We start from the raw sequence: 22,079 nt of genomic DNA on the forward strand, positions 1-22,079 counted from the left end.
GCACAGTCGCAGAAATGTTTCCCAGTACCGTTCTTCCAGGCAGAAACGTGTGCTCCCAGCTGCAGCTTCAACTCCAGCTTGTAAGCCAGGGAGCTAGGTCAGAAGGATGCCTTGCTTCTCTTCTGCCTGCAGCTGACATCACCTTGGTTCCTTTCCAATTCTTTTTGAGCTTCTTACTGTCTCTCTGTCAAATCACAGACCTGAACTGTTCTCTCATGCTCTAATTGGGACTGGACCACAGACATCTTGATTTGCTTTAATTAAATCAATTCAGTCCATTATGCTTACACAATTTTTAATCTACCTACATATGTACAGATATACAGAAATGCTAGATTTGGGATTCCTGCCTGCAGCTTGCCAATCACTTATCACAGCTCCACAGGGAATGCCCAGTTCCATCCTTCACACAGCCCATGTGTAAGCAGATACATTTAATATTAGATCTAGATCTTTCTTTCAGATTTCCTTTTTTGACTGCAGCATACCCAGATGACCGTGCTTTATTGAATGGTCTTCCTGATAAAACCAGTGAACAGATTCATCACGCTGATGCAGGACAGCATTTTGAAAAATAGCCTATGTTTATTAGTCAACATCAGTATAAGACTTCAGGCTCCTTGAAATAAGACACGAGATGTGTCTGTATGTATGTACACAAGGATACTTTGGACACTGCCGTATGCCAAGTCCAGAAATTCATCTTTGATAGATTTCATGATCTGGATGGCCCAAATCATGAAATAATGCAATGCATCTGCTTTGCAGATCTGGCTGTTTGTGGCTGTGATATGTGCTGAAAGCCTCCTCATATTCGTCCCTTATCCCAGATCTGACGTACACATTTAGTCCTCAGAAGAATTCTAAACCACTTCTTGTGAATAACACCTAACAAATGTCTCCTTTGGAACTAGTGGAATTTAACTGTCATGTTAATGCCGCCTACTTGATAAACATCTGAGAAAGGAATTAAGCCTCCACCTTAGTAAGCCTCCACCTTACAACAGAAAATCCTTAAGAACTACTAACTCTAATCCTAAACTCAGCAAGGAGGTAAAAATAATACTCACCTCTTCACTCTTATCAGTTGCCAAACCACACAGAAAATATTTTCCACTCTCAGCTGGAGAAAGATGGCACAGACACAAAAGGTCAATGCACAAAGACAAAGGGAGATTTGGAGTTGAGTTCACACATGCAGCTGCCACAATAAAAGGCAGAGCAATTTTCTTGCTTGAAACTACCATATTTGTGTTGTATCCTCTAAGACCCAGGATCCAAAGCATAGAAAGGGAGGAAAAGCTGGTGAGAAGTTATGAATGTCCCATCCCTGGATGTGTTCAAGACCAGGTTGGATGTGGCCTTGGGCAACCTGATCTAGTGCATGATCTAGTGGTTAGCAACCCTGCCCACAGCAGGGAGGTTGGAAATAGATGATCTTTAAGGTCTCTTCCAACATTAGTTCACTGAATCACTGAACAGCTTATGTGGAAAAAACTTTGTGAGAACTTCACATTGAGATCAGAAGCTGGCTCTAAAGAAGACGGTTGGGAAGACTCAGAACTATTTGTAGAATTGAAGGAAACAAGGAAGAGTGCACGTGTAGAATCACAGAATTGCTCAGGTTTGAAAAGACCTTCAAGATCATCAAGTCCAACTGCAACCTAACCATACTACCCTAACTCCAACAACTCACCTCTAAATCGTGTCCCTGAGCACCACATCCAAATGGTTTTTAAACACATTCAGGGATGGTGACTCAACCACCTCCCTGGGGAACCTGTTCCAGTGCTTAACAACCCTTTCTGTAAAGAAATTTTTCCTGATATCCAACCTAAACCTCCCCTGGCACAACTTGAGGCCATTTCCCCTTGTCCTGTCACCAGTGAGAAGAGACCAACCCCACTCTCGCTGCAATCACCTTTCAGGTATTTCAGGCTGAGGGGCTTATTTCAGGCAACAAGGTCTCCCCTCAGCCTCCTCTTCCCCAGACTAAATAGCCTCAGTTCCTTCAGTTGCCTCTTGTAGGTCATATTCTCCAAGCCCTTCACCAGCCTTGTTGCCCTTCTTTGGACCTGCTCCAGCACCTCAATGTGTCCTTTCTGTACGGAGGTGCCCAAAACTGAACACAGTACTCAAGGTGGGGCCTCACCAGTGCTGAGTACAGGGGCAGGATTACCTCCCTTGTCCTGCTCACCACACCATTCCTGATACAAGCCAGGATGCCATTGGCCTTCTTTTACTTCTAGAAGTAAAATTTTAAGTGTATTAGATGCAGAATCCTTGCAGAGGACAGAAGTTGGGCAAGTGAATTCACTTGTTTCGTAACCACTAACCTCACCTACGCAGATAATAATGAAGATCCATGTCTCTCCACAGCTGCTACAGTGTTGAGATAAAATCTGCATACATGTTCCACCCTAATTCTGACTACCAGCCTCAAGTCAACAGCCTCCAGAACAGGTTCCCTTGATATTAGACACAGTTTCAGAAAAGTAAGTTCTGCTCTGCAGGCAGGAGATCATTCTGTGCTTCTCTAGTTCAGCGCTCCCTTCTGTCTGAAGAAGCTGCTGTATGCAGGAAGAACAGAAGATGACCGAGTATAGCCGGACTATGTGCATTGACCTGCTTTGCCCTTACAAAACAGGGAAGTCAATTGTTTAAAGCCCATCTCTGCTAACCTGGCACTGCAGTGGGGCACAGCTATCATTTGTCTAACACCCAGCGGAAAGCTCAGCAGCAGGAGGGGGCTTTTGGCTGTCATCTCCCACAGCCTCAGCCCTGGGCTAGCAGCACACATCACCAACTGAAATTGCCAAATGCCAGATCCTGCCTTGCATCTGTCTGTCCCAGACGCCAACACTGTGGATGAAATGGAAGACAGGAGAGAAAAAACACCTTTCTAGAGTAGAAGTTTATTAAGACAGAAGAGTTCCTTGCATCCCAGCTTGTGTCAGAATACTTCACAGTAAGATGGATACCCCCCTAGTATTACCGCCACAGGATATGACCAGGTATCAGTAAACTCAGGTAACCAAGGCCTGTACAAACACACATGGACAAACAGCCTGTGCCTCAAACAACATGTCACACCACACCATCTTTCTTAATTCCCTGCTGCTGCATGAGGACTGAGATTTAAAAACTAGAATCCTATTCATTTTGCTATTTGGGCTTCAAAAAGAAGATGTTCCAAGACACAAACCTCTTACGTTTCCTTATATTTCAAATGATTGACAAAACTTCCTCATAATCCAACCACAGGCACTAATAAGCCAGGACCTTGGCCATGTCAGAAGAGAGACCAGACACCAGTTGACTCTGGATTCATTTACTTGCCTCTCATCTTGCAGATGACTCATATTGATGCATATCACAAAAAGCTCACGTTCTCAGTCTCAGAATTTCCAAACAGTCCAGCCAGTACTTTTTGCTAATACTGAACTGCCCTCACAAAAACTCTTATGGGCATACAGGGCCCCTCCAGAACACACAGGGACATGAGCATGGAGGAGCAGTTGGTAGCCGAGTGTCTGCCTGGTATTCAGCTCTGCAATGCGTGTGGCTTTTCCTCACTTCTGGGCTCCACAGGCAAGATGCTTGATGCTTGTGCCAGAGAGGATCAGACCCACCGCAGACCCAGACACGTTCTCAGTAACTTTTTGATCTTATTATTTTTGTCAGATCAGAGGGGGAAACCTGATACAACGAAGAGCTACAAGCCCAAACACAGCTTGAGTACCAGAATCTTACTGTTCCCCTCTGCTCCACCACCTCACCAAGATCAGCTGACCCAGTCAAACATATTACCACTCCTTAGGAGACCCTATTGCACTTGATCTTTGAAGGAAAAAGAGTTCTGAGTGGAAAATAACTCACCCAGTTCCGAAGATAAGTTATTTTGGAAGTTTCACGAAGCCTAATGGCCAAATCCTGTGATGTACAGGACACTGTCAGCTGCAAGATGAGAAGAGACGCTCCCTACCAGGCTGTGCTCCACAGAGACATTTACATTCCACACATATGTGTAAGAGGAAGTGGTCAGACCACTGCTTCCCACCCATGGAGTTCAATTCTTTCTTAATATCTCCCCTAATTAGTTTCTCTCTGTGACCGAGCTGTCTCTTAATTTCTGTGACGTTGCCAGAGGAAGCTTATTGTGCTCTGCACCTGGTAGGAAAGACTCCATTTCCCCATGGGGACTGGGGAGCACAACAATAAAAGAAAAACACCATGGCCACACCACAGTGCAGCAGGAGGGCAGAACGGAGGCAAGCTGCCCCTCTGGATGTCCACAGGGCATTAGGGCCTTGTCACTGAACAGCGATTCACCCGACTTCGTTCTATCCTGCTGTAACCTAATGCTGTATCCAGCTACTGTGTAATTGTCCTTCTGTGTTCAGACAGAATGGCCTTGGCCAGAGGTGACAGAAGCATCCTGCCCAGATGGCAATCCATCACTGGCTCCAGAGCAGAGCAGGGCTTTTCCAGAGCCAGACGATTTTCTGTTTGGGCCTTTTGCTCAGCAATTTGTTTGGAGTGCCCTTAACACCTGACTTATGTTTTCAGCTTTTATTTCGCAATTTCCTGAAGATAAAGGATTAAAAAAAAACAACTCTAAAAAAAAAAACAACACCACAACAAACACGTTATTTAGGAAACTCAGCTACGAGTTCAGCAGTGAGGAGCTGACCTCTCCTTTGCGTAAGCACAGAGCTTTCATTAATACTGACTGAAAAGCACCTTTAATAGGGGCTTGCTCCTTGAGATTCAGCCTCCTGTCACCCACTTTACACCATTACTACAGCAGAACATGATTCTGACAAACTAATTATTTGCATGACACAGTTTTTACCAGCTTTTGAATTTCATATGAACTTTCCCTCTGACCTCAAACAGACCAGAATGGACACAAGAACTGCAGGCACTCCCAGGTAGTACCTTGGCTACAAGCTATGTCTCTGCAGCCTCTCACTAGCAGTGAACTCGAGCTGTCAGGGCAGCCAGAGGTGGACACCTTGGAGGCAAAAGTGGAGTCTGCACATCGGCACTATCAGGGTACTATTCCTGCACCTTCCCAGTATCTCCCTACAGGCACTTAAAGCTTGTAGAATCATCATTTATTTACCCCAGTTAAATACCCAAGATTATGTAGGATAATTGCAGGTCTTATCAAACAGGAAGATTTTTTTCTTTACCTTATTTTCCTTGGGGCAACAATAGGTATCTCATGCCTCTGGGCAAAGGGACAGCTCTCTTCAGAGTGTTGGGAATGATCTTGTGATAAGAGCAATACAGAATTCTTCAGCATAATCCTGCTCACGTCAGCCACCAAAAACAAAAGAAAGAAAAAAAACCTCTCCAAAACAAACCAAATAACACACCTAAATTCCTTTAAAATCATCTTTAACATGTGTTCAACAAACAGAGCATCAGATGACCCACAGCAAATGGAACCAGAGCAGCAGCATATGTTGTCTCTGCTTATGTAAAATGCTTAAGAGCTGTCATTTCTGTGCCTGAATCACACATCTGCTGTTGGCAGCCCTGGAGGCACATGCTCTGGTCACCCTGTCCATTCCTCTCAGGAGGCACTTATACCCGCAGTGTGCGAGGACTTCTATGGCAATCAGCAGGTATCTGAGCAATACGCTGTTGGTAGGATGAGTAAGAATTTAAGTTCTTATCACCTACCATGGCTAAATCAGCCTGAATGTGCTTCCAATATATTACTATTCTCAGTGCATACAACAACAGACCTGTCACACCGCACTCAAGACAGTGAGAGCTAGCTCCACGACTTTGCGCAGCAGCTTCTAGCAAAGCCAAGGTGTTCAGAACAGCTACTGAGGCACTTTTCAGGTGTGCTCCTTGTCCTTAAACCCACTCTAACTTAGAACCTATACAGCACCTAACCAGCTTTCTTCACTCTATCTTGTTTCTCAGAGTTCCCGCAGCTGTAATGATATACAAAGTTAACATACATTGCATATGTAAAGGTAACTTTTAAACAAGTATGTGTGTAGCACAGACACCATTTGTTCTGAGCAGAGTACATCTGCACCTGAAAACACTCTAGAACTGGAGGGTGACTTCTAAAACTTCATGCTGCTAACAGTTTTCTGAGGTACTTCTCACTTTAGGCCTTAGGTCACTCCCAATCACCTGAACTTAGACACTGGCAGCACATTGTAACCTACAAAGTTCTGTACTGCAGCCACAACACTGGCAGAGCCTCCCTTCATTCTCTGACAGGCTCTGCGATGATCAGCACACAGGCACAAGGAGCTCCTGCTGCTGGCTGGATGTGGCCCCTTTCAGCAGTCTTCTGTCCCCCTCCTGGCAGAGTGGCCAGGCACACAAAACACTCCGGGAATCTGACTGAGAGCATAGGAGAAATCAGGTGCAAGAGATGTTAGAAGGCCAGGATGAAGTCTCAGGAATTGGACCACACATCAGAGGATGCTGCAAAACTGTGATGCTGTATGAAGGCTCAGCACTTAAAAAGCAGGGGATGCTGGAGATCTACCCCAACATCTCTCATCCTGGAGGTACAACTAAATCTAGAGTACTATCGCTCTCCCAGGTCAATTCTAAAAGTCATTGAGATTTCTACAATGAAGGGTGGGGTTGGGGGGAGGTGAAAGAAAAGTAGAGAAGCAATTCTCAAATGGAGAAGTAAAATGATATTCCTAAGTCAGTGCCAAGGTGAATGCATGGACTGGGTATCTCAAAGCTGTGCTGCCTCGTGAAACAATGTGCAAACTGATGCAAGCCCAAAGATATAGTGGCCCTAAGAGAGATGTGAGGGGCTAAATAGTACAGCACAGTAACAAAGGACTCATGAAACCTTGTTTTGCTGAGGATCACAGTGCTCTGAGACATAGCCATGGATGAATCACTCCACCTCCACATAGCTCTGGTTGCCACCTGTCTAATTAGGCTCAACTATGTGGGGCAAGAGCTGCATTCAGCTACATATTGGTTTGGCAGATTGCACAATTGGTTACTGACACTGCCTAAAGCCATCCAGCACCACTGGAACACAGAGAGCAACTGCAGCCAGCCATTTGCAGCAGCACCGAATCCAGATGGAGTCAGAAAGGCTGCAGGACCGGGAGGCTCCAGCACCGCCCTTGTCTGCTCAGTCATCTGTGTCACGTGGATGCTGGAGTTCACCAAGGCATTTTTTCCAGGGAGCCTGGAGGTGCATCTCTGAGCAGATTCACACATTCACATTTAACAGTGTGTTCAATAAGCTTCTTCTCTTCTGTATAGCACTTAAGTGTGAGTAATTAAAGGAAATATTACTGTAGTAGAGCTTCTCATTAGCAACCTAGTTAGCCTTCTGAAAATAATTAACATTCCTGCCTATAAAGAGAATAGATGACCCACTACATCCATCAGACAAGCAAAACAAATACCCAAGGTAAGGGACTTTTTTCAGGGGCCATTAAAAGAGGAAGCAGAGGGGGCACAGATGCCTGTGACTCATGAAGACTAGTCTATGCAGATGGGTATGCAGGATTGGTGTTTGTCTAGTTGTCAGACATGTACATCTAACATTTGCACTCAAATATGTTATTTTATCTGCCTCTACGACCTGCTGATAATCCATCAGCTGAGATGCTGAAAAATTCTGCACCCCAGCTTCTTTTTGAATGCTCTCAAATTCAGCCACTTACAGTCAATGCCGTCTCTCCCCAAATGTAAAGAAATCCCCAAAATGTCATATATATTTTTTTACTATTAAAACACTTCAAAAATTCCCAAATAAACCACAATTTAATGTCACATGCAGTTCATTTCCACAGCCCGCAGGAACAGCTGAGGTGATGGTTAGGAGCAGCATGAAGTACCTCCGCCCAGGCTGCAGAGGGTGGTGCTCTGATCCGTTGGTATGCTGAGAGTCTGGTATATGTTTCTCAATCAGTGCCTGTTTGAAATTGGTGTGGGCGAACAGAGCGACAGCTATCAGCGCTGTGGAATGTGTGTGTGTACAGATGAGAAGAAAGCTAAGGACACAAGTCAGCATATCACAGACTGGTACAGCAAGAACCATGATATTATCACACTACTATCACGTGTGTTGATTTAGCACAGAACAACAGATAAAGGAGAAACAAGCCATGACAGAAGCACGCTTCCCAACATCCATGTATTCCTGGCAATGCAGTTACATTTTTCCCCACTTCTGCGTTTGTACATTTACATTTCCCTGGCAGAAGAGTTGAATACTCGTAGCCTTCAAGTGTGATTACAGTGAGGCAAAACTCAGCATGCAAAAGCTTCCACAGTTACATCACTATGGAAACCACAAATCCACCTCCTGCTCTGTTTGTCTACTTCCTTATCTGATTTAAAAAAAAAAAAAAAAAGTATCCTTCCAATCTCCACACTTCTATCCAGACCACAGGAAGACAAACACTTTTTGCCTGCTTCAGGAAGAATGCTTTCTTCCCTCAGAGCTGCCCTGTGAGAAGGTCCCACCTCTCCACCCAGCCCGGCAGACTTCCATCAGAACACTTACTCCACTTCTTTCAAAAACCACTCTCCAAACCCATGCTGGAATTTCACCTTTGTTTCCCACCTACAACTTCCCTCAGCTTCTGGACTAGGACAGCTCCAGAGGTGAGTGACTCTTAGGGCAAATTCAGTGAGATGGCTTAAACTGGAAGCTGAAAACTGTTCTGGATGTGAGCTACAGTGTCTTCCCTTGACTGAAATATCCAGTTTCTTTCCTCAGAGCTCACTTTTGTGGAAGAATCATAGAATCATAGAATTGCTCAGGTTGGAAAGGACCTTCAAGATCATCAAGTCCAACCGCAACCTAACAATACTGCTCTAACAACCCAACACTAAATCATGTCCCCGAGCACCACATCCAAAAGAACATCTGAACTGCTCTAAAATCAAGGTAGATGACATTGGTAGACAGCTGCGAACACAAGGGTTGAACTCTTGCTGAAGAAGATAATCATTTCTGCAGAAGTTGCTGGTTAGAGGTAGCTTTTCCCACACTAAGAGTCTAAATCTGTCAGCAAAAGCCTGATAGCCAAGAGCAAATCTGGAAGACGCAGAAGAAAAATGGGGAATAATACTCAAAAGTCTGAAATCTGGTGTGCATTCTGCAGCAGGCATGTGAAATGGCTGATGGAATCTTCATACTAACAAGTCAGAAGGGAGTAAATTCTCCCCTGTATCTAAGTATGTGTATTTTGTACTGAGGAACAGCCTTTGAAAAAAACCTTCAGCAAAGCTCTCTCTGACCTCCCAGCGCACCTCTCCCATGATCTCACAGCAGTTCATGGAAGAATCAGAACAGAATTTAGCCTCTGTAGTTCCTTAAGTCCTTGGCATCTCTCAGCTTCAGCTGCCGACAAGTTTTCCAGTCATTATGGAGCAAATACCCACTAGTAAATGAACTGAGAAAAGCAATGTATTTTTCAGAGGTTCCCAAACAGCAGGTAAGCACCCTCTTCTATACTAAGGTACTTGGTAATTAAAGAAAAGCCCAGCTGTGCTCAGAGGACTTTCAGCAGATGACAGTCTGGTTTCTCAGTAGGACAGAGATAAAAACAACCTAACGTACAAATTCTCTTACAAAAAACAAGGTGCAACCACACCAAAGGTACTGCCCCCTACCTGTCACAAAAAGAGCTGGAGCTATCAGTGCTTCCTTCCAGATCCTACCTCATTGCCCCCCCCACAGACATTCCAGGCTGCTATCGCCAGGCACATCCCAGTTCCATTGGTGTTACAGGAGTTCCTACCAACAGCTTACAGAATGAGCAAAGGTTACTTCTGAGTCCTCAGGGATGTCACAACAGTGCATGTAACAGGTTCCTGGAGGAGGGCAGCCTCAGTAGAGCAGAGATGCAGTCTGTAGAGTGGTGTCCCCATGGCTCTGGGAGCAGATCTGTCTGCATCTCTGGCAGACAGCATCCTGAGCAGCCCAAGTGGATGGCACATACAGGAGGCACTGGAGGAATTAAATATTCATAGTCTTGTTCTGCTGCCAATGGATCTGTTTTCTTGTGCCCACACAGCACTCGGTTTTTGTTTTAACAGTAACAGGAGACGTCTGCGCCTCCTTTGATGGCTCTTGAGGGCAGGTGATAAGCAGCATTTGCTCTGCTCACAGCAGTAGTACCATACAGCAGGGTGCTTGCCAGATGCAGCTTTCTCCAGAAGAACCCATGGCTGCATCACTGACAGAATGACTGGGCACACTCCAAGGCTCAGTCCAGCAGCAGCAACCTTCCTGGGAAGCTGCTGACTCTTGCTTTGTCATAACCTTGCAGCACTGGCCTGAGCCTTGATGCTCAGGAGATGACATTCTGACCAACTGAAGGCTTGTGTTCAGCTGCACAACTAGCAGCAAGATCACACCCAGAGCCTGGAGCAGTTGCTGATCCTGCTTACCCACACTGCTTCCATTGCCATCATTCAGCCCACTGCTTTTCTTCAGTAGATGTCCAGGACTTCTTCCCATTCCCAGAGGGGGGCAGGGATCAAGCAAGGCTACCTGCGAGACTGAGACAGCACCACTTGGGATCCCTTGGACACCACCACTAGGAGAGGGCCATGAGACCCCTGAAACAGAGGGCAGGCTGGGAGGAAGGTGCTACATGAATCTGAACATGTAGGTGCTACACATGGAAAACCCAAAGTGAGTTCCCAGTCAGAGAAGAGGTACTGTGCAGGACCTACCATGAGGGCCTCAGCCACAATCCAGAAAACAGTGCTGTAGGCTAAACTGCTGCAAGCTGCACCAGAGTGCCTGTGCTTTGCCTCCTGCTAGGGCACTGTGCTGCAGAGTGCTCAGAGAATGCTGCAGGATCCATGGACTGTGGCTGAGGTCCCATGATGCTTAGCCTGTCCACCAGGATCAATGCAAATCTTTGCTCGAATACAAAATCTTTCTGCATTGATAGTATTTTACTCTGTGCAAGTGTATCAGGCTGCAATAGGTGCATGCAAGAGGAGCCTGCAATCAGCAGAGTAGCACATTGGTGAATCAGGTGCAGAGCTGATCAGGGCTAGGAATAGACTCTGCATCATTTGACTCACACCTGTGCAGAGAGCAGCCCTTGCTCCTTACCTACTGCTCTCCTTTAGCTCAGGCACTGCTCCACTGTCCTGATTGCTGTGACTACCCCAGGCTATCTGTGGGTGAAGTTTTAAAGTGATAATAATGCTGGATTAAGCTTGGCAATATAAATTATGAGTGATCAGAACAGCGTGACACGAAGCAGACAGAAACCAAGGTCAATGCATGCAAACAGCAACCTTACACTTCCAGAAAGCAATCTCCAGGTTGAACTGGTGGAAATAATTTCACCTCCTGCCCGCCACTCACCCGCTGTACACATCTGCTTCCACCACGCAGCCACCTCTGCACTCACCAGAGCTCTCTGCACTGCGAGCCCACTCCTGCCCTCTACCCCCCACCCCTACCTGTCGGAAGGGATACGGCAGCTCTCCCACTTTGGCCAGCTCCTGGTTCACAGCATCCGTGGTGGGGCCAGGCTGTCCCCGCAGGTCCGAGCCGCTTCAGACACCTGCCGTCTTCGAGCCAGGAGCGTGCGACCAGCAGCTAGAGTGGCAACCAGGCAGCCTTCATAAAGCAAAGCAGCACAGGTTAATGTTAATGTGGCACAGTGTCAGAGAAGCTTTCAACACCCAACGAGCAACATAAGTATCTCAGCTCTGGCACTCAGCTGTGTGGAGGGCCGACTTCTTCCAAGTGCAAGTGAGTGCTGCCCCTACCCCAGTCCCAGGCTGGCTGCTGGCAGCTGCTCCCCAGGCTGGGCTGGGTCCCTCTGCTCTGCACTGTCCTTCTGGATCCCTGCCATGGCAAACACAGGGAGCATGGCTCTAGAGCCAGCGACCAAAGGTTCCTCACCACTGAAGTCTCAGATGAGGCCTCAGTTAACCCTCGGAGGATCTACCAGAAAGGGTTTACTCTGATTTTTTTCCACCCATCAGCCATTTTTTATTTGTTGATTTATTTTTAAATAAGCTGCTGACTTTATCCCAATCCTCCTCCTAACACTGCCTCCCTACCTCTCCTCCGACCACACATTCCTTCCCCTCCCTTTTCTGCTCCACACCTTCACACAGGCAGGCCCTTTTCAGCCCCTAGCCTGTTTCCCCCTGCCCTGGTGAGGAGGCTTCCACTTGCCCGCACATCAGGCTCAGGCTGTGAGCAGAGCCGTGTGCCTGAACTGCCCTCCCCTTCTCAGGCACTGACGCTCAGGATGCCACAGTGCTGCTTCGCGCAGAAGTCACACATTGAGGTGCCAGTTCCAACACAAAAATATCCAGCACGTACCCGCTTCAGTCTCACAGATCTCATGCTCTGAGGGCTTGTCTACATGCAGCAATTTTCTAGATTAATGGCATGTGATGAAGTTACAGAGCAAGAACACCTACGTGCCAGACTGCGTAACAAACAGGATCTTTACATTATCACAGCACTGCAGAGGTTGGAAGGGACCTCAGGAGATCATCGAGTCCAACCCCCTGATAAAGCAGATACCCTACAATGGGTCGCACAGGTAGGTGTTCAGATGGGTCATGAATAACTCCGCAGAAGGAGACTCCACAACCTTTCTGGGCAGCCTGTTCCAGTGCTCTGTCACCCTTACCATAAAAAAGTTCTTCCACATCTTAGTACAGAGCTTCCTATGTACAAGTTTTAGGCTATTCTCCTTGTCCTATCGCTACACACCACCAAGAAGAGCCTGGCCTCATCCATCTGCATCCCACCTCCCTTTAGATATTATAAACATTTATCACATCCCAATGAATCTAAAATTTTGGGCGCCTAAATCCATCAGTAATTCAAGAGAAACATTTTCTCCTAAAAACAAACAAACACAATACAAACAACAACTGAGGAAATGCACTATTTTCCTTTAGATAACACTGAACTACAAAAACATTCCGATAAAAAATGCAGATTAAATAACTAATCCTCCCCCAACAAAACCTTCCCACCAAGATTAGCGGAGTGATAAATAGCATAAAACCACTAATTAAATCAATGTAACATGGGTATTATAGAGACACACTGAGCACCTCCTGCACACGCGCTGACGTTAGCATCTGCTTTGGAGCCTCTCTTACCATGAGAAATAGCTGCTATTTTAACAGCCAGGTATTTATACGTCACATTGGAAAGAATGGCTGTAGTTTATTAGCTCTCATTTAAATTGCTCTAAACTTGATGTTCCGGTAAGTTATTCACACGTATGCTATTCTCATTGTATGCATTTTGATACAGTTGAGTATAGGTTTCTACTAAGCTATTTATCAGAGGCTTGCATACAAAATTTTAAAAAGTATTTCCTAGAAATGCATTTTAAAGAACACTGAGAACTCTTTACGTAGGCAGATCTATTTGACTATAATTTGTTTTGTAAAAGAGTGAAGAACAAAATGATACAAAATAAGCAGCTGTAACACTCTTGACTCCTTCAAGGCACAAACCTGAACACCAGAAAACACACCACTGCTTTTAAACCAGGAGCTGTGCTCTGGGTCACCTGTTTTGCTTCCCATCTCCAAACCCAGTTAATAAACACATACACCCACTGTTTGCCACAAGGCTGGGCACACCCTGGAAAAAAACAAAGTGCAACATTTTCGAAAGGGGATATTTATTGCCAGATGAGTTCCATATATCTCGGTGTGAGCGCTCCATGCTGACTCAAAGGTTTGGCATGGGAGTGAGGGACAGAGCAGGGCTGAGAAGTTCTCCTGGCAGGGGGACAACAATGGGACAGCGCAGTCCTGTCCTGCACCTTGCTGCACTGCTCAGCCCTTTCCCTGGCACCAGCGTACGGCTGCCCACACAGTGTCACAGAGACTCCGACCAAGGGATGTGTTATCTATCTGAACACTGCTCCCCAAAACCTCTCTGTTCTCGGGCATATCACCTCCCAGATCTGGCACTTGGGCCTCCACCCAGCAGGAAGAATTTCCTTTTTTTCAATAAGAAAAGCAAACAAAAAAGCCGCCTTCATTTCTACGAGCTCAAAATGCTTGAGAAACCATAGCTTTAGTTTCACATGTATCTACACTCGAAAGAAGAAGGAACTCTTTGTTAGCAAAGACTGTGTCGTAACACGAGAGCAGAGAGGCAGCGCTGAAGATAAAGGCTTGACCTTGGAGTTCATGGCACTTTGGCTGGTCAGAAAAGGTCACATAAATGATAAGTAAACTTCTTGTTCTGAAATGCTAATGATTAAAAAGGTGTAATGTTTGTATTAGCAAAAATCAACAACTACAACAAATATTCAGCAGTGGTGTGGCCATTAAAAAAAAAAAAAAAAAAAAGAATTACAATGTGAAGCCCACTGCTAGGTGGGACTTGGGCTCTTCTCAGATGCCAGGGCCAGCAGGCGGAGGCTGCACTTCAGTAAGTGAAGGAGCAGCACTCATCCAGTGAGAACTGGATGGAAATGAAATTCCTGGCTGCCAAGTGGCTACTTGTGCATTCCTTCACCTGTTTGCTTACATCTTTTCATGATTTGCAAAGTGCACCAGAGAAGAAAGCTCACGTCCATGCCACTACTTGGCGATAAAACAGAACTGTTCCACCAACAGAGAAGCCCCTGAGCAGCACCTGGACTCAGTGGGTGAAGCAGAAAGCAAACATCTGCCTTCTCAGCAACGTACCCCATCCTGGCAAGACCTCCATGGAAGGCGATGCAGACATCACCCAACCGAACCCCAGCATGCCCTTCCCCCTGCTGTTTGGTTGGGGTTTCCACGCTGTACATGGAGCAGTCAGGCTCTGGGATCCCTGAACTCCAGGCACTTATAGCACTGAACATGGTGCTCCCTCCCAAAGGCAGGCCGCAGGGCTGCGCTTTTGGGTGAGATGAGTACCGGGCTGGAAGAGGAGCACAGCAACAAGGTCGCAAAACTCTGTAATACAAACAGTAGCTTTCAGCCACCTGCAAAGAAACAAAGTATCTCCAAGGTCAGGAGCATCCTTTCCAAAATACCTCCACGTAAACCCACTGTATCTTCTGGGAGGCCTCCAATCTCAGATTGCTCCTAAAAGCACCGCCACCAGTGAGCACTGGAGAGCCTTGGGCAAGTGCTCTGCGCAGCCACAGGAGCTGCAAATGCTGCTATGGCTGGTTATCGACAAGCAGCAGAATTTTAGAATAAACAGAGTCTATTTCGTTGTCGCTGCTGTTATCATGCAGGATTTTTAAGACAGATTCTGCAAACTGTCAGGTAGTCAGCTTTCAAACAAAATCCCCTAGATCTGCCTTATATTATCAGAGTCCCACTTACTGTTTCTCCATGCACACTTCACTGCTGATGAACCTCCCATTCCCACCCTGCTAAGGCAATGAGAACAAACCAGCTGGCTCTAGACACGGGTTCTTGTGCATTACTGCGGCTTGCAACACTTTGGGGCAAATGGGTCACTGTGGGTGTTCAAGGTTTCCCACAGCTTGCCACATTTCCCTGCCATGTGCCTTTTAACATCAATCTCTTGCCCATTTTCTTACCTCTCACGTTCCCAGGGATGAGCTATGGCCTGCTCTCTACAAGCTGGTGAAGGCCTGTGGGAGAGAATGGCTGTTTCCTTATATATACACTTCCATGCACTTCATTATTTTGAACAGCTCATCTACCATTTGTTCTGTTGCTTTCAGGTTCTGTGAATACATTTATGTAAAACCACAGTCAAACCTGACCTCACAATATGGCAGTCAAGCAGGAGGGGAGTTAAAAAGGAGCAACTCTCACAGAACTCCACCTACACGTGCTTCATGGAGAAGTACAGAGCACGTTACATCATGAAAGCAAAGTCACTGGCTTTTTGGTAACCGAAGGCAGGGTACAGTTGCTTAGCAATTTATCTGATTACCATTTTTCAAGTATCACATGCACACTTAGAGACGTTGCATAATAATGTCTCACTTTCATGCTTCCTAACCCAATTTAAAAAAAAATGAAGAAGAAAAAAAACGAGCTACCAAAATTCTACCAAAATTAATGCCTTTAGCCTCTTTTCTGGCAAAAGAGAAAGGACAAGATAATAGCTCAAAAGCAGGTTGAAGCATTAATATTCCTGAATTTTACTCCTGAATTTAAGTGGCTTTCAGAGTGTGTCTATACAAGCATTTTATTTTATCTACTTGTCTTCAAAATGACACTAATAATCCCAGCCTCACAGAGAGGCACCAAAATTCATTAAGAACAGAAAGATTTTCAGATGAAAGATGGACGCTTCAGATGGAGGCACTGGTGTTACAGTGTAACTGGTGTTACAGCTTTTTTAGTACTCCACACATTGCTAAGCCCTGGTCCAAAGCGTAGCAAATTCTAATCACTGTCATGACGTTGTTGGGGAAACAAGGACTGGACAATCTCACACCATGCAAATTACAGTTCGATCATGAGAATCTGATACTTTCTCTATCCAGGAAAAGAAAAAAGAAAACAAAACCTAACCTTCCCCCCACTCCACGGTACATAGCCCAACCTGAAGCTGGAGTACCAAGCGCTGCTGCGGCTCCTGGAGCTCCTACTATGAAAAGCAGCGGTAAGTCAGAACATGGGCACACATGGCATTTTTAGAAAAGAACATGTACCTATCGACCTGCTCTTTGAAAACATAACTACACTCTAGCTAATCTACAAAAGAATTGAGCTTTTAGCTGTCTTTACAGCGAGCAGTAATACCTCATAATACAAATATCAAAACTAGGCATTGTTTCCAAAAGGGTATAATCAGCTCAAAAAAGAACTTGAACCCTAGAGATAGACCTTTTGCACATCCACAAGTTATACACCAATAAAACATAAACTGTCTACTTCATATATGCACTTCTGTCTTCAGGAGCACTGCATACGGCACATAGTCTCTGTCAGCTCAAGTGACCAAAGGTGAAGCTTTGGAAACCCAGTATCTCATCCCCATGGCAAAGTATTAACCAGCAATGGAAAACCCCAAGCAAGGACAGCCACGCTCTATACTGCTAACAAGTCATTATCTTACCTTCACCGCAGCTCCTCTCTTGCTAATAGACATTAGAGCAATTTTATAAACTCTGCCCTACATCCTGTGGCTCTTGTGCAAGTCCACAACCAATTAAAAGCTTAATAAAGAGACCTGCCTTGAAAAGACCTGCTGGATCAAAATAAACCCAATCACATGGCACCTATCACGCTGCTAGTGGAAACCATACGCACGTTTTGAAAACACCAGGCATCACAAAAAGAAATCATTACTCTCCTAGGACATACGGGAAACATCCTTACCGTGAGCCTCAGCCAATACAAGATCTGAGGAGTACACGTCGGCTGAAGAGCATCCTGTGGGCTGCACAACACCCACCTCTGCCAACAGGCACACTGCCGAACGCAGCGAGAATCCACCCCACCTAGAGCTGCGTATGGATGCAGTTCAGCCAAAAGTTCTTAGTCAAGATTAAGCTGATGGAGCTGGATGAGTCTGACCATCTCCCGAGCATATATTCTGGGTGAAAACAAACCAAGGAAAACAGCAAACCCAGCAGGCACTTGGGAGCACGCTGTGTCACAGCTGTCCATACCAGGAGAGAGCTTCCCCCTTCAGAAATACCTCATCATCACCCACATGAGCTAAGGAAACCAGCACAGTACGGTGCCTGGCAGCAGCCCCCGTGCAGGCTCAGCACCAGCGCACCTGAGCACAGGACAGCTGGGAAGGAGCCCTCCCTGCTTTGCTGTTCGTGCTATCGGCACTTATCCAGTGACTCCTAATGCTCGGATCTTATGCAATGAAAGCAAGACAGCACACATTTGTGGTAGAGAAGATTCTCTCTGTAATCTTATCCAGCTTTGACAGAAGCCTGCGAGGGCGGAGGGGGTTGAGATAAGGTTGTGGCAAACTTGTGTGCTGGCACAAATAAAAATCTAGAGCAAAACAAAGGTAACAAAATGCAACTCTCTTTTATACTAATTAGACTCCTCTGAACTCATAAATGAAAGGCGATCTCATTCAGATATGCCTACAAACAAGCTTGTAAAGCAGATGAACTTTAACTTAGCCTATGGGGACATGTAAAAGAACGGTATACACCTGCAGATAGATGCCCTTCAGCTTTGTTTTAACCAGCCCAAGAAGTGCCCAGGTTCTGTCTCACAACAGACCTTATTGGGAGCACCATTTACCACCAGGAACGCAGAGCTCTGAGTAACCAGAAATGGGCAGAGATGTCGGTCATCTGTCCAGAGAGCCAAAGCCTTCCCTAGCCTCGTTCTGGCTGCCTTCATGCTCCTTTCACAAAGAGTTCAGATGCCATCTGGATGCTCCTGTTTCACGTGTTGACACAGAAATGTGAGGACGCGCTATTTCTGCTGTACAATGTGAGACACTTCCACTCCCGGCCCGGTCTGCACAAAGCATCTGACCACCCTGGGCTCCAGCAACTCTCCAAAGCCTTCACCTGGAGGTGGGCAGCGCTCTACTGGGAGGATAGGAGCAGGGCCTTTTCCTGCCTCCTGCTGGCAAACAATTTATCCAAGTAATTGACCCATTTTCTACAGAATAATTAGCCCAGGGGAATGAAACACTGCTGCCCTTTAATTAGTCATGTTGGTAGCTCTCTTCTTTTACCATGCAATAGCAGGCAGCCTGAGACTAGGGGAAAAAAATCCACAAAACTAAGAAACAAAACAAACAAACAAACAAAGAAACTTGATTTCATTTCCTTAAACACGACATTTCTTAAAGGCAACCCAGAAAAAAAAGGCCCCAAGGCACAAATGCCAACAACAAAATTTCCCATTTATTCCGCAACTCGCATCAGGTCTCCTTCATACCACTGCATTGGGCTTCTCTTCTCTGGACTCTCTCCCAGGTGTTCCTCCTTCATCTTCCATGAGCAGAAACCCCTGTGCTGGCTCTTGGTGAGGCCATCACCTCCTCTCCCAACTCCTCAGACCTCCCAGTGCAATCAACCTCACCTGGCTCATCACTGATGCTCCAGAGGAAGGCAAGAACCGCAGACTGGTGTCAATTGGGCACTGAGAGGGAACATCCTTCCTGCTCAGCACAGGGACCACCCACAGCCCTGTAGCGTGAGAACTGGGTGCAGCCAACACCATACCTAAACGGATGGGTGATGTGCATACCTCCAGGACACCACAGCACAACTCACTCTCTTGATGTGAAGGAATAAGCAGACTAACAAATTAAAAGGCCAAGGGGATTCTGCATCTGCACTCCTTAGGACTTCCCCGAGATGCTGAAGTATAAACTGTAAAAGGGTACCTCAATCTGAAGGCTCCAAACACCACCGGGTCCACCACCTCACTCAAAGTACCCTTACCCCACTACACAAAACCTCACTTCAAGGTTAAGTTCATCTTTACCTCATGCTATAACACTACCAGTAGAACTGCAGAGCCCCATGGCCAGGCACTGTTCCATACCTATATGCAGAGCCCTACGCTGCTCTCAGCCCTCATCCACCACTGCCCACGACTCACTTGCAGCCCCTGGTCTCGTCCTGCAGCCTGCCCTGGGGCCCAGTACCCAGAGCCCCAAAGCCAGACCTCCCCTGACGAAGCTGCCCCAGCCTCCTGCTCTGCAGCAGGACACCGTGCCTCGCAGGCACAGAAAACCCTGTGTACAGTGGGACACCACAGTATGGGAGCCCTCGGGGTGCACCATGAGCACGGAGGTGCCCTGTGGGCAGGCCTCCTGCACTGCCTTCCCCAGCACCTGAGGAAGTGGCCACAGAGGCTCACACCCGCATCTCAGTCACTCCTCTTTTGCTGTTTCCTAGCAGTTCTATGGACATTTCATCTTTTCAGGGCTTTCTATTTAGCCCCAGGCAGCAGCGAGCCCTGTTCTCAGCTGATGCAGCTCCTGTGTTGATGCATCGGTGTTCCCACGAGCAATGCTCTGGGCAATCCGGTCCCTTTGCAAATCCTAGCACAAGGCTCCAGTGTGGAACCTCACCTGCAAATATCCCCCAGCCCCTGAGATACCGCTCTTCCTGGGAATTAGGAGGGAATTGGAACAAACCTGCCAAGTACAAGACACCAGAGAACAATACCAAGCATTTCATCTAACAGAGGTGCATTGCCTGCGCTGCATGATTAGGGGGACTTGGCACGTCGGTGTTCCCCCCGGGCCGGCGATGCGGAGCTCCCCGGGAAGCCCCGCGTAGCGCACAAGCCGACGGCGAGGGGATGAGGGGAGGGCGATCCCCGCTGCGTCCCCGCGCCGCAAAACCGGGGGACAGCACTCCGAACCCTACTGCAGGGGATGGGCAGGAAGAAGCACATTTTCCATTTCGCAAAAATTTAGCTGCTCTGGATGTTTTTCCATACCAAAAATGGAACAAGAACAAACATCCTGAGACCGATTTAAACGTAAAAGCAGCGGCAGAAGGATCCATCGTTTCAGCGGTGCTGATATCCGGGTTCCTGACCTCCCGGCACCGCAGTACGAGCGGTCCCCGGGACTGCAGAGGAGTCAATGAGGGGGATGTCGGCCCCCATCCCGCCGTCCTGTCCTGCAAACACCGGGCTGCTGGACATTGATTTGTCCTTTCCCAGCAGAAAGAGTTACTGAAAACAATACAACCGGGATATTTCACAACACCTCGCTTCGCTCAAAACACGTCACATCTCAGAAGAAAAGCAGCCCCAGCCTCCACATCCCCTCCGACCGCGCTCCCCAACTCCCGCCGCGCCCCCGCACCGCCACCTCCCTCCGCCCTCCCGGCGCTCCGCAACCCCTGCCAGCGGCGGCGGCGCTCGGGGTGGCGGCTCCCCGCGGCCGCACCCGGGAGGGGGCGACTGCGGGCCCCGCCGCCGCCGCCTTTGTCTGCCCGAGACCGACGCCCGCCCGGTTCCCCACGGCCGCCCGCCGAGCGGGAAGCGCCGCCGAGGCCCGGCGGTGCAGGCGGCCCCCGCAGCCAAACCGAAAGCGGTAGCGCCGGGCGTCCGCCCTCCGCCCCGGGCGGCGCATCTCCGGCAGCGAGGAGGCCGCCGGGCGCCGGGGCGCGTCCCGGGCAGGTGCCGGGCGGCGGCCGAGCCCCCCCCCGCCCCGCCGCGGGCCCTCGCCTCACCGGGGTCCATGGGTGCCCTGCGACCGGCGGCGGCGAGAGGCGAAGCGCGCCCGTGACACTCGCCCGTAGTGTGGATGCGGTTGCAATCTGCACATGCTCGCTTCCGACAGCCGGCCTTCCCCGCCACCTTCCCTTAACTCTTTCCCAACTGCCTCGCACCGCCTCCCGTCCCCCCCGCACCGTGGAGGGGCTGCGGGGTCCGGGGCCGGAGTTCCCCGCACGGCGCGGTGAGTGCGTGCCGCGGCACCCGTCTTTCGAGCCCCCCGGGAGCCCTCCCGAGCGGTTGCTCTGCGGGTACGCGGTACCTGCTGTGCGATCCTTCGTATTTACCCTTCTGAAGGAATCCGTGCCCACAGAGCCCGGGTGGCCTTGGGGCACAGCACGCACCTCCTGCTGCTGGAGCCGGGAGCGGAGGGACGGCTAACACCGCTGTCAGAGGAAATATTTGTCTGTAGCTTAGCTGGTCAAGAGTGAAACATAATCTCTGCAAGAAGTGTTTTTTCACCCAGAAGGATCTCTCTAGATTCAAAAAATGGCCCAAAGAAGGAGCATAAGAAAATAAATTTAAGGCATAAATATTAGGGCAGATTAAATTCCTCTCTCAGTTTGCATTAACTCTTCTGCAGCATGAGAACACGGGAGAGTAGAGTACCTTTCTCTAGGGTTAGAAACCAGGAGGCCATAACCTTGAGCCAGAGCTGAGGAGCTAACATCTCGGTGCCCTAGGACAGCACGGGTGACACAGCCACGTGCCTCCACTTGAGAGGGCTGCAGTGGCTTAACATGGTACCTTCTTCCAGAAGGGAAAGATATTTCTGTCTGTTACTTTACAGAGAGAACTCATTGTGTCCTGGGGTAAGAGGCTACCTCCAGTAATGCAGCTGGGATGGGAAGCAGCCTGGTTTTTGGCCCTGTGTTTTGGCCACCTTGTCTCTGAGCACTCTGCCCGGGTCAGTGCTGCAGCCCACACTTTCT

General features: G+C 47.9%; 1 protein-coding gene across 11 annotated transcripts in view; it reads right to left on the reverse strand.

Annotated features, from left to right (window-relative positions):
* The window catches only part of TMEM229B (transmembrane protein 229B), a 33,636-nt gene extending 12,080 nt beyond the window's left edge, over positions 1–21,556 (reverse strand). The window contains exons 1-3 of one of the 11 annotated variants that reach the window (XM_021401655.1): positions 21,105–21,260; positions 11,461–11,620; positions 5,199–5,277 (exon numbers count right to left, since the gene is read on the reverse strand). The gene's annotated coding sequence lies outside the window, so the exon portion shown is untranslated. The other 10 variants (XM_021401654.1, XM_021401650.1, XR_002440230.1 and 7 more) reach the window with 10 other exon arrangements.

This window comes from Numida meleagris, chromosome 6 (genome assembly GCF_002078875.1).
Source record: "Numida meleagris isolate 19003 breed g44 Domestic line chromosome 6, NumMel1.0, whole genome shotgun sequence".
In the NCBI taxonomy this organism is placed as follows: domain Eukaryota; kingdom Metazoa; phylum Chordata; class Aves; order Galliformes; family Numididae; genus Numida; species Numida meleagris.